At 41.7% G+C, this 13,612-nt stretch overlaps 1 protein-coding gene across 1 annotated transcript in view; it reads left to right on the forward strand.

Moving 5' to 3' along the window:
• fhit (fragile histidine triad diadenosine triphosphatase) overlaps positions 1–13,612 on the forward strand; it is a 423,256-nt gene that overhangs the window by 44,539 nt on the left and 365,105 nt on the right. Inside the window, exon 3 of the mRNA XM_039799117.1 lies at positions 2,334–2,420. The gene's annotated coding sequence lies outside the window, so the exon portion shown is untranslated. The remainder of the gene's footprint in view (positions 1–2,333; positions 2,421–13,612) is intronic.

The raw sequence follows: 13,612 nt of genomic DNA on the forward strand, positions 1-13,612 counted from the left end.
GGAGTTCAGCGGCCAGTACTGCCTGTGTAGCTGCCTTGCCGCCTGGCCTGCCTTCCTTCACAGACCCCGGCCTGCTGTGAGCTCGATTGAGCTCCGTCAAGGCTGGCAGCCCACGGCACTTCATACCCGTGCAAAGTCACCACTTTGTGGGCTAATGGACTACTAAACGCCGCTGCCCTGACAGAGCTCCAGGGCCTGCAGTTCCCCTCTTCCTATTGCCAGGTGTGTGTGTGAGTGAGAGTGCGGTCAGCGAGTTTGTTACGCCAACAATCTCTTACCACAGATTCAAGTTAATCTTAAACTGTGTGTAATTATAATGTGTTGAGTTATTTAAACAAACGATTGGGGAAATAAACGCCGCTTGTCCGCGATTCTCATTGATAGAGCCTGCGGCTGGATGGAGCTATATCAATGAGAGCTAGCTCCTTTTAGAATTCCTCTGAAATTCACAAAAATTCATTAACTTGAAATCGGACACCATTGTTAGCTTTATAAGACCCTTAGGTAGATGTTGTATACGTGGCGTGACGAAATTCAAACTGTAAATGTACTCGAATTACACCGAAAATTAAGCTAACTATCCGGGATTTGTAGCTACACATAGTTAGGATTGAAGGGACAGTTGCAGTTAACGAAACACCTAGTCTTCACAAATATTCATTAACTTGAAATTGGACACCGTTGTTAGCTTTATAAGACATTTAGGTAGATGTTGTATAAGTGGCGTGACGAAATTCAAACTGTAAATATACTCTAATTACGCCAAAAATGAAGCTAACTATCCGTGATTTGTAGCTAGCTACACATAGCTAGGATTGAAGGGACAGTCGCAGCTAACGAAACACCTAGTCTTCACAAATATTCATTAACTTGATCGGACACCGTTGTTAGCTTTATAAGACATTTAGGTAGATGTTGTATAAGTGGCGTGGCATGTGTGTAACATGTGGTAAGAGATTGCTGGTGTAACAAGCTCGCTAACCGCACTCTCACACAACGGGCCATTTAGCTAGCAGGAAGACGGGAGTTGCAGGCCCTGGAGCTCTGTCTGGGTAGTGGCGTTTGGTAGTCCATGCTGTCAGCTGCCAGCCGTGACGGAGCTCCAAGTACCTCCATAGAAGGTCGGGGTCTGTGAAGGAACTGGCCGGGCGGCGAGGCAGCACCGGCAGCTGAACTCTGACACACAAAATTTGCAATTAGCCTTCAATTTTCGTAAAATGGCCCATATTTGAGCTTTATATAGTTGATTTCTCGCTTAAAAAAGTCTCAGAAGTGAATTTAATAACGAAATAGCCCAACAAAAAATGTATAACTTTGCAGTGTCTGAAATATGAGACCTGCTGCCGAGTCTCCCATGTGTTTCTATGTAGTTTGCTCAAACCAATCAGCACGTAGCTCATTCGGAATATTCATGAGCATACCATATTTGGAAGAAATCTCTTGTTCCAAATAGAGCCATATTCACAGGGTAGTTAAGGGCCTAATAAAATAGCATTCGGGCAATTTTCAGCCCAACCAATGTTACATACCCCATTAGGAGACCTTAAGGAACAGTGTAAAATACCCTATATAATCATTCTATCACCCCTTTAAAATTAAATCCTTTGTGTTTATCTGAGACTGAAACAAGGCCGAGTAAAAATGCGAGACAAGACCAAGACCTTCAGAACGTGTCTCAAGACCACGACCGATCTGGAGTGCTACAACACTGCCAATACCAATACAATATTTGTTTCTATATCTGATACAAAAAATCTGATAAAAAAAGGCTTGAATGGGTAGGTATTGTTTGACTGGAGGAGTTTCCATACTACTTGGTGCTGTTTTTTTTTCCGGTCGATACCCATCGAGTACCGATACCCAACCCTACACACAACTTTCCACAATAACGCCAGTATTTTCCAGTTTGGAAATATACAGTACCTACTCCACGTTACATATAAAAGATGCTGTCAAGCTATGTGCTCTACAGTATTGGATTTGACTTGAGCTCCGTTCAGTCGTCATTGCCTTTGATCAACGCAGCTTTAATATAATATCATGTAGGATACAATTCCATCATGTGTATGCGGTTGAATTAACTCCATTGCAGAGCTACATGTGGAACATACCTGTTGGGATGTGTCAAGGGGGGTGTCTCAGCTCTTGTTGTCAGTAGTTTCCTGCCAGAGTGCTGCTGTCACACGGGCCTCATCCTTAATCATTCAGTGTAACATCCCGGCTCACGACCCCCATATGTTTGATCACAATGTGACAGAGAAGTCTTATTAGTCTTCCGTACCCTACAGCAATTAACCGAGTCTTGTTATTTTCTTTTCCCTCTGCCCCCCCAGCCCGAGCACTGCTTCTCTCCATTCAGGCCTCCATCCTGTTTCATAATTATCCATCTGCAAGGCCGTGGGAAGCCAGCAAGGTTGAAGGTAAGTGTGTTTACTGCATAAAGCGCACTCCAAATTGGCTGAGCCATTGATTTTCCGTAATGTTTTTTTCTCTTTTAAGAGGTGTAAGAAAGTTGATTACAGATTAAACAGAATACACAATAGATGTTTTTCACATTCTTCCCTTCAGTGCAAACTGCTGCACACTGCTGGTGTAGCATTGTGCACACATTGAGCGTTTGTCGGGTAGTACAAGAGGGCTGTCTAGTAAATCTTGATGAAAATGATTATTTTAGTATTCTATTGTCACTGAGCCCCAGGTTTTAAACTACGGTTAACTGCAATGCAGTTTGTTAGGTACACGCAGCAGCTGATGCAGTCTAACAGAACAGCCCCGTGGTAAGTTCTTCCCTCATGAAGTTTACTTGTGTGGGAGTAGACAATATATATTGTGTTTACCCCCACACACAACACCTAGTCCTGTAGTAACTGTTTTGGTTTTGTTGCTTTGTTAATGTTTTTCCTCCTGTCTTGCAATAAATAAAGTATTCAAAAATCAAAAAAAGTTGGGGCGGTGCTCGGTTCGTTCTGGAGAAGGACTGTTTTTTATAACAATCTTGTGAAAGTCGTTCTTTCAGCAGTCGGAATCATTTATTTACTGCGTACTGTTTGCTAGCAGGCCAATTATAATGTTTTCTGCCAGCCAGTATGGCAAGCTGGCTGTTAGAGGCTGTGACGTTTTCTGCAGGACCTCGGTTATGTGCCACTAAACAGTAGTGAGTGAAATTGGAGGGAGACGCAAATGATCATCCGTAATAGTCATGTTAGGAAGCCTGTTTGTGCTCTGTCCTGTCCATGCCAGTTGGCTGTAATGGCATCTAATTTAAAAATGATTCTGTCCCATATGCTGGCTAATACAGTACATAAACACACCAATGGCACTGGAAGGTATCCGTGGTTACAGTGGTCTCTGTGCACTTTGCAGCTTGTATAGATGAATCTCATTTAGGTTAGTGTGCACCTTGTGTCAGCGCTGTTTTACCAAGCTGTGTATCTTAGTAACCGCGTAAAGCAGCAGGGTTCTCTTCTGCGTCGCTGCAAATACTTCCACTGCTCATACTGTACCCTTTTTATCACAGCTTATCTTGCCTCTCTCTCTTCAGTAGTATCTAACCATGCCCATATGTTTAGCTTTGGTTTTATTTGTACAGGCTTTGCTATATCTGTCTGAGTTTTCTGCCACCACTGTGGACTGTTTTCATTGGAACAACTTTTTTTTTAACCAAATAAATACTCATTTTGTACACTCTCAAAATGTCGTTCATGCAGAAAAACAGATTCTCTATTCTGATTCTGTAAACACACATTTGTGTTGATTTTAAATTCTATGCCATTTAAAAAAATAAAAAATAAAATCCATTCACCTTGGGGTGAAGGCTGGAACCTTAGATACTACCCATCACAGTGTTTTCCCCCAGTGTATTGCAAGCCCGATGGCGTAAGCCACTGAGGAAATTTATTGTTATGACTTTTTTTTAAAACTAGTTACAACTCTACTTCTGTCTGTGACTCCTAAAACTGGGATATGAACCCAACCGTTTCTCCTATAAGCCGTTACACCCCCGGGAGCATATATACTGTACCATACTGCTCCTTGTTTTTAACCTGTAGTTATTTAAATAAGTTTCAATTATCTGTAGATATGTCTTTGTATGTGCTGTTTTTCCTGTTATTCATGTATTTCTTTACATGATTTGCATATGCAAGACCGGAAGATGTCTGTTAAATGGTGGGGTCTTGTTATCCCATATGGGGTGCGCCAAATGTTTGGCATGACCCAGACATGAAATAAAACTAAGAATTAAAACTTCACAGAGAGCAGTGCTCACGGCGTGTTCACATTCACCCATTTGTGCACATTGACACCTGGGAGCTGCTGCCCCAGGGCAACCACAGTCTGGTCTGTTGGCCACTGACCAGCAGATGGAGGTTAGGGATCTTGCTCATGGGCACCTCGGTGGAAGTCAGGGAGCTCAGGTGTTCTAGTCACTCCTCTTGAGCTCCTTCCCATGGTCTATGTCAACATAGACCAAGCTGACATCTCTTAAATGCTACTTCTTCGAAAATATAGTGGTTTCTGGGTCACTGAAAATGTCCTATAGGGGAGACCGGGGATAGTTATTGACATTTCTGTCTGTATTTTGGAGCTCTTTTAAACCAGTAGGTTCAAAATGTGATTAAAAACTAGTTCCATGTGTCTGCTAATAAATGGTGTAGCTGCTATCTCTGCAACCCAAACAGAAAATGCATGGTATACTCTCAGACACAAGGAGTAAAATGTAACAATTTACCCCATAGTCCGGGTTAGTTGTACCATACCCTGGGGTGAAATGTCACACCATTAAATTAGGATTATGACAAAAACTTGATATTGAAACTTTTATTCCACAGCTAAATTACTTTTTAACGTGTTGAGAGGCACTCCTCGGTCCGTCTTTCTTTTGAAAGACTGAAAATTTAAGAAAAAACATAAATGCAACATTCTTCTTCTGTATCAAACGTGAAACACAAGTAGCTTTGTGGGCGGATCTCGGGCGCTGTTGCTATTATACCGGCGAAAATTCCGTAATTTATCGCCGTGTGTCTGTAGAGGGAAAAGTCCGCTGTGCGTCAGGTGCAAAATAGGAATAATACATGCGTCGGTGTACAAAGGCAATTGTGCTGAGTGCAAGATAGGGCCCCCAGACTCTTATTACAACTAACCCGGACCGTTGTTGCCATGAACTAGCTTAATTTACAGCTAACGGCTAAATCATTAGCAATAACAACCTGCATGAAAGTTATCCATATAGACACACAATGAACAGGATTTGAGTTTAAGTTTAACTACAAAGCTGGCATTGCTATCCCAAAAATAAATTAAAGCTGCAAGCAGCGTTTGACGGGCCCTCGCTCCTCTGCGTGCGTCGGGGTTACTGGCAGACGATGCTCCTTGCGTGGCACTCAGGAACCACAAATCCTCACCAATGAAAAGGGAACTCCCTGCTGAGTTCAATGATACCTCACACAAGACTCTACGTCATACAGTTCATTAGCTGTGAAAGGGGGCGTGGCCAAAGCATAGGGGTCGGGGGAACCTTTACCAATAAAAAAGTCTCTGCTACCTCACATAAGACTCAAAGACCTTAAACGGGTCACCAGTTATGAAAGGGAGCATGGCTTACGCATATGGGGGCGGGCCAAACCATTACCACTGAATAAGGAACTCTCTGCTGAGTTCAATGATACCTCACACAAGGGTCTACATCAAATGGGTCATGAGTTATAAAAAAGGGACGTGGCTACATCATAGAGGGCAGCTCAAACCGTCACCAATCAATAAGAAACTGCTGAGTTCAATGATACCTCACACAAGACTCCGCCTTAAATGGGTCACAAGTTATGAAAGGGGACGTGGTTTAAGCATAGGGGGTGGGCCAAACCGTCACCAATGAAGAAGGAACTCTCTGCTGAGTTCAATGACACCTCACACAAGACTCTACCTTAAATCGTTCAAATGTTATCAAACGGGGCGTGCCCTGAGTAAGTGGGCGTGGTTAAAGTATAGGGGGCAGCTCAGTATCACTTGTAGACTACACATTAATAAGTTACATGTAAATCGGATGATTTTGTCATATAAGGCTGATTTCCTGTTGCCAGCGGGGGGCGCTATGACCAAAAGTCAATTTTGGCCTATAAATGTGCTCAGGCCTGGACCCTTGTCAATCGTGAGAAATTTTGGCTAACAACAACTTCTTCGTTCATGGATAAATGCTCAAAATATTCACCACACCACGCCCACACCGTTGGACGAAAAGTTTTGCTTTTAATAACTTTTCATCATTAAGGTCTTTAGATGACACAGACCGAATGTGAAGTCCATCTGATGAAATCTCTAGGAGGATTAACAAGTATAGCATCTTGACTTTTAGGCCTACTTCCTGTTGCCACTAGGGGGCGCTATGACTTTGAGTAAATATCCTCAGGGTTGGACTCTTATGAATCCTGAAAAGTTTCGAGCCAATCGGACAATGTATGCTCAAGTTACACCCACTTCCTGTTTCAATGGCGAAACGCCACCCCCACCCCTCCTCCACACAGTTGCTAGTAGCCAAGGAGGACACGAAGGATTAAAACAAATACGATGGACTCTTCAGAAGAGGAAATTATCTTCACTGGAGTTTCTGCGTGCGAAATTCATCGGTCGACACAATCTTCTGAACATAGCCATAGTGAGAAATACAGACCGAGTTTTATGGAGCTGATAGTCTTAATTAGATTGGCTCAACTGATTTGGCATGGCTTGAATGCAACGGACGTTCCCCTATATCAACGTTACACACTAAAGCTTTAGAATCAGTTTTTTCTTTTTCTTTATAAAATGTGCAGTGTCTGTCACAGTGGGCTGATTCTTAAAGTGCCCATATTATGAAAAATACACTTTTTCTGGGATTTGGGGTGTTCTTTTGTGTCTCTGGTGCTTCCACACATACAAACTTTGAAAAAAATCCATCCATGCTGTTTTGAGTGAGATACGGTTTCTGAATGTGTCCTGCCTTCAGTCTCCAGGTGAGCTGTTCAAAACGAGCTGGCTAACCTCAACCGTTAGCTCGTAGCGTTAACCTGCTAATGCTAACGCTAGCATGCTACCTCGTTCTCAATAGCAAAGCACTGCTACAACACACACAAGTTCACCATAATCTACAAAAGAACTACTTACACGTGCGCCCTCATTTAGAAGTCTCCCAGCTAATCCTTATAACTGACTGAAGTTGGAGAAACAGCCTTTCTTTTACTTCTGTACTTCTGTGCGAGTGCAATCAAAGATAGTATAGAAGATGAAGAAGAAAAGAGGTCTCACTCTGTAGCTAAAACAGAAACCAGGTGAAAAGAGGATCTGCAGCAGTGAGAGAGAGCTGTGCAGTACAACAAAAATATGGTGTTTTTTGAAAATTAAACCATGTAAACCTATTCTGGTACAACCTTAAAATACAATTATGAACCTGAAAATGAGTATAATGTGGGCGCTTTAACATGTTTATAGTGAATCAGCTGATTCGAAACTTGTTCCTGATTGGAGAAATGGTGTTTACATGATTTATTTCCAGAAGTATGACCTTCCTCTTTCCCTACATTTAAAAAGAACACTACTTCCTTCCTCTGCACTGTGGTCTTTTCACATGCTGACCTGATCCTGGGGCTGTCGGTGCAGCTCTTGTTGAATTCCAATCATTTTCGTAGGACTGCAGTTTTCTTATGCCGTCCGGCTGGACTTCTCGTCCCGCAGCACAGCATTATCCAGTCCCCGGCTGTTCGACTAGAGCTGCCATTCTCTGCGTCTCCGCACTTCTCTCTACACTCTGTTTGTGTTGGCTGGTAACGCCACACATCTGGCTGTTGGCTTTTCATTTTTTTTTTTCAGTTACATCTGGGCCACTAACGCTCCGGATCTGAGTGCTGCTTTCTCTTTATTATTCATCTCATTCGTGTTGCCGTTTAGCCGAGAGGCAGAACGAGGCCCTTCAAAAGCAGCCCGGTGTAACCCACTATTTTGTCAGCACTTAATTGCATTGGTGCATTTGGAGTGCCAGCAAAATGTTTAATGCAAGAAGCTGAACAGGTGTAATTACTGTTCATTTGATGAGATGTAAGATGATAACCGTTGTTATTGTGCTCATGTACTTCAGAGGAAACCAGTCGGCATTAGCATTTATTTATTTTTACTTTGTGCCTCAGTATACGGAATAGAATGAGGTGTAAAACCAGAATTGTGACTTTAATCTCAGATTTCTGATTTTCTTTTTTTTTTTTTACTTTCTGTTTGTGTTTAGGCATGTGTGTTGGTATCAACTGCCCAGTTTGACAGCCAGGCTGGGTTGCCAGATATACATATACTTGTAAAAACGTAAACCCAGCGCGCTACAGCTATAACATTATGACAACCATGAAAGCAGCAAACAAACGAACAGGATCAACGGAGATAAATTCTACCCGACCTAAAAGAAAACTGTTGCGTGACCAGAGATGTAAAAATCCCCGGGTAAATATTGGAAATGTATTTGAAAGATGGAGACAGCGGAGCCCAAAAGGACGCCGAGTTGGCTATTTCCTCTTGAACAGGTAGGCTAAGCATTAGCTACAGGCATTTTATGCAAGGGGGTAAGCTTCGCTTCAGAACTCGAACCTCCTATGGCGCCATTTTGATACTACAAAGCGATCACCTCCCGTTAGCATTCCGTTGACTGCCATTCATTTTGATGTCACTTTGACAGCGAATAACTTTACATCTGAAGCGTTTAAAGACTCTATTTGTCCATTGTTTATTTCTAAAGAAACACGACGACGTATAAAAGGCTCCATTACCTTGTATCTCACGTTATGGCTCCGTAGAGACGTTTTTATAAAAATAGGCTAACGATTGTGTCTTAACCAATTGACTTACTGTCGCATAGTAGAGGAATTACCGTATAGTACAGGAGAAGCTCGCAGGCAGTTTTGACTTACATGAGCTGTCTAGGTTTAATTACTAACGTTAACTAGCATTTTAGTTAGCAATAATTAGCCCGTACCTATGTTATCTCCTTACATATACCTACGTGTACCTGCTCTCCGTCTCTGTAAGATTGGGAATGATTGAGATTTCTCTTGGCACAGCTACCAGAAGACTTACAACTTTCAGGTCTCTCTCAGTTGGAAGCTGCGCAGTAATGCTCTGCGCTCACCGGAAAAGTGCTTCTAATATCCTTCACTGGTCTCCGTCCAGAGCAACGGGATCTGTTGGTCCAGTTTATATACTGTCTATGATTTTATGTAATTTCAACAGTTGAGCCGTCTACAAATTACTACACCGAAAAGAGTTACAACAAAAATATTTATTAATTTAATGATTAAATAAGGTAATGTCTCCAAACTTACCTCAATTATTACTTGTCTCCTGCTAGTTATATTACAGCACTTACTTTAAAAAATAAGTTAAATTAAAAAATATTTTTGTTGCATCTCTTTTCGGTGTTGTAATTTGTAGACGTCCCTAAGCACTCGTCATACAGCAGCAACAACAGCAGAGAGCAGAAGCCAGCAGGCAAGTGTTATTTACATAAACTTCTGGTGTACTTACAAACTTTCCAATCCATCGTTTTATGAGTGCATAACCTATATATACTAGTGTAGACCTTTTGTATCATTTTGGGCATTATTAGTGGGGTCATTTAAGAAATACAAACGTGGGTCCATTAGCCCCGCGCTAAGCTATTCAGCGGCTAACGCTACTCTACGCTAACTCGCCCAATGTTAGACCCAGGTGAAAAAAGCTTCTGGGGGGGTGTTTGGCTCGAGGTCATGGTGCAAAGGACCCTAGGGTAAATTACTCCGAACCATCACTTTAATACTGCAGAAGTTCTTCACCATGTTTAACCCAACATGAAACCAGTGATGGAGTATTATTACATTTGAGAGCCAGCCGCATCACAGGCACCAAATTAATTCCACAAATGACAAAACAAGCTCTCTTATTTGAGAGGGAATATCACAAAATATTGTATCACTGAGAAATCACAACTTGGAAAAGCTCAAACAGTTAAACTGCCACACTGCCTTTCGGATTTGACCCCCGGGCCGCTCCAAAGGCCTCAGCCTACATGGGGCGCACGCTCTTACTGGGTGAGCTAGAGGCCGCCCCGCAATAAATCTTTTTTTAACAGCCCAGTTTGTTTTGTATGAAGTTGTGGCTGAAAAGTGTGCTGCATCACTTAACATTTTTTACGGTAAAACACCACGCCAAATGCACAGTTTAGTCCTCGCTAACGGATAACCCGTCCATCACACATCAAAAGCAATGTTCAGGGAAGAGCTGGGTCCACTTTATGGATGAGGCAGTTCAGTACTGTTTTTCTACTTGTGGTCAATGAAATAAACACTATAAAGTTAAAGTAAAAAATACAACAACAAAAAACAGCGATTGTATGTTGATGACTTTTCTAGGAGCTGACGACAAGACCACTGACACAATGATTTAGTTACAAATGGACAGCTTTGCCTTCATGAGCACAAGCATGACAGTATATCAGATTTCACAGGAAAGGCAAAAAAGAAAACTCGCATGGATAATGCATTTCCAACACAGGTGTTCACATTGAATTCCAAAAAAAGCCTTTGTGTCAGAAAGCACTCTGCTGAAGACTAAAGATTCTATAGACATTCTTGCAGCCATTGTTTGGTAATGGTTCAATTATCTGTGTCAGTTTTTTAATTCAGAGTTTTAATGAAATGGAAAAGTTTTACATCTGCCATTGGGGAATTGTTATCCTACCACTCAGTCCACAAACCTTGACAACTGTGTGGCAGGTAATTTCGACATTCAGAGTGCCATTATGTCAAATGGATTTCTAAAGACAGGGCTCTTACCATCTGCTTGTCATTACAAACAGACTTTTGCGCTGCTTAAAGGCCCCGGTTACGCAAAAAAATAAAAAGGTTGAAATGATCAGTCATTATGTAAAACGCTGATACATCTTACAGGTATTAAAGTGTAATTATTGAAATCACAATTTCCAAGTTAAAATGAATGCTCTCCTTTAGTTGGAGTTAGGTAAAGCGTGCAAGGTAGCTGCACTTAATGCTGGGTATGAAGCTTCTTTTTTTTCTGCAAAAGAAATTCAAGTATTCCTTATCACGGCTGGAGAAAACTCATCAAACTTAACCTGCTGCACTCTTAACACCCATTCAGCTTTGCTGTTGATGTATCTCAGTTCAAGATAAAAGAGAGAACAGCTGTCGTGTTTAAAGGTGCCCTGCCATACAAGTGTTTTTACTTGCATTTTTTGAAATATGTTAGGTCCATATGTGTTTGTGTTATGTTGTGAATGTGAAAATGAACTGCTACCTCCTCTGTCAGCTCTAGCCACTGAAAAGAAATAAGCAGAGAGAAATCAGACCAATCACAAAAGCTGGTCAGTCTGACATCATGTTGCCTTAGCTCATTACTATTCATGAGCTCGCCCAGTTGGGCTGGGTAAAGGATTCTGACAGCCAGGCTCCCATTGGCTAGCTGTTAGCCAATCAGATTCAAACAGCTTAGCTTGTTGAATATTAATGAGAACTGGCAGAAATCTAGCTGAGTCTTCCTGTAGGCTTTCTATACTACGCTAGAATGGCTTAAAACAAGGTAACCAAGGCATTTTTCCACAAGAAATGTTACAGAGTCCATGGTAGAACTTCAGACATTACCGCAAAGTAATGAAATACGTGTGGCAGGGAATCTTTAAATCATTGTCCACTACATAGGAATCACAAGGTTCAACCTCTTTGGTAGAAGCATGGCAATATGGAATTAAACTTGATTCTTCAAGCCCAGGAGGCCTGTAGCCCATAGTGGGCATTCACACCAAGAAAACTGATCTGGTGATTTTCCTCAGGTTGGTGCGGCAGGGGGGCGTGCACGGCCCATTTGTGTGACGCCCTGTTGTTCTTAAACCGCCCAACAAAGCACAAGTAGACTTTATATTTCACAATTACTGTCTTCGGTCAGATCGTTTATATTTTTCAACCTCTCTGCCTGCACTTGAAGGCAGCTTCATTTCACATGAGAGAGAGAGAGAGAGATAAAAAGAGATAAGCGAGGCATACCGAGTTCTTTGTTGTTGCAGGAAACATTCAGCTATTACACAAACTCCCGGGCAGTTCAGTGCTTGTATTTCTTTCTTCTTTTTTTTTACCCTCCATAGTGTTTTAAAACTTTCTTGTGGCGGCGTTAGAGGCAGTGATGTTTAATGTTTCCTGTACGGGACTCTCACACCGCCTCAAACCACAGCTCAAAACACACTGACATAAGTCTGATCTCCGGTTACATGATTGGCCACCGCAGTGTGACGTGGGGGGGTTGCTTTTCTCCAAAAGCTGAGTCGTTCTCAACTTTTTGCCGCAGCCTTAACGCACTACCACCATTCAAAATGAAAGTAAACCTGCGTTTTTGCCGTTTTTTTGTCGGACGGCTGACGCAGGCGGTGTGAACGCCGCCTTACCAGTGATGATCTTTGGAAGGACCCAAGGATGTTGACCAAAATCAAAAAACTTGTGATACTACTAAAGTTGCTTTGATATGCAGCAAATTGGCTGTTAAAGCCACTTTATTGGAATAATAATTGAAATAAAGAAAATCTTAGTGCTGTCCAAGGTGCAAAAAATGGCAGCTTTATCATGTGACGACTGTACTACACACTGGTCGCATCATACAGTCAGAACTAGTTGTCAAGGTAAGGTAACTGTGATCTGCATTACAGCTGAATTAATGCTGCTTTACTTATGACCTGACATGTTGGAGTATGTCAAGATGCCAGTGGTATGGTGGCTTCAGCCCTGTCCCCCTAAACATTACTGTTACGGCATAACTAGTCTCGCATTGCCAGACCTTCCACCACAGCGCTGCGGAGGAGGGTCTGGCTAGTCCACACAGCATTCTGGAATGGGAGAAAAAAAATGTGCTCTGGTTTATTGGCATTTCTTTAAACCAATTACGTTTGTCTTTGGCTGTGATAAGCAAAATAACCTCAGGAAGGAAGTTGTTTTGGTGGAATATGTGTGCGTTCAAAGTAGAGCCCGACCTATGTATCGCCGGGCCAATATTAGGCATTTTCCTAACTATCGGAATTGGCATTTATGATGGCCGATAAAAAAAGAAAATAATAATAATGAAATAATAAAATAATAAATGTTTAAGTGTTCATTAATCAGAATCATTTAAAATGACAAATGACAAATGATTCTGATAATTGAATATTAAAAAAACAAACAAAAAAAAACGGACGAAACACCCTTCAACCATGTCATGAGTGTTGGCGTTGCATAGTTTGTCCACCATAGGGCACTCTACAACGTCCTTGTTGGCAACACTCTTTGATTTTTTTTTTTTTGTTATTGTCTATATTCAAAGGACTTTAAGTTTCATATCTTAAGTTACGCATTTCTGGATTTCTTTTTTTTTAAATGTATATCGGCCGATATATCGGATTTTTAAATCCTCAAATATTTGTATCGGTATCGGCCTTAAAAATCCTTTATCGTTCGGGCTCTAGTTCAAAGGTTGTTTTAGCCGTGCAACAGAAAACTCAGATTGGACAGATAGTCTAGCTAGCTGTCTGGATTTACCCTGCAGTTAACCATAGTCCTCATAAATCCACCGGAGTTTAGAACGGCAACAC

This window comes from Perca fluviatilis, chromosome 4 (assembly GCF_010015445.1).
Source record: "Perca fluviatilis chromosome 4, GENO_Pfluv_1.0, whole genome shotgun sequence".
NCBI classification, from domain to species: Eukaryota; Metazoa; Chordata; class Actinopteri; order Perciformes; family Percidae; genus Perca; species Perca fluviatilis.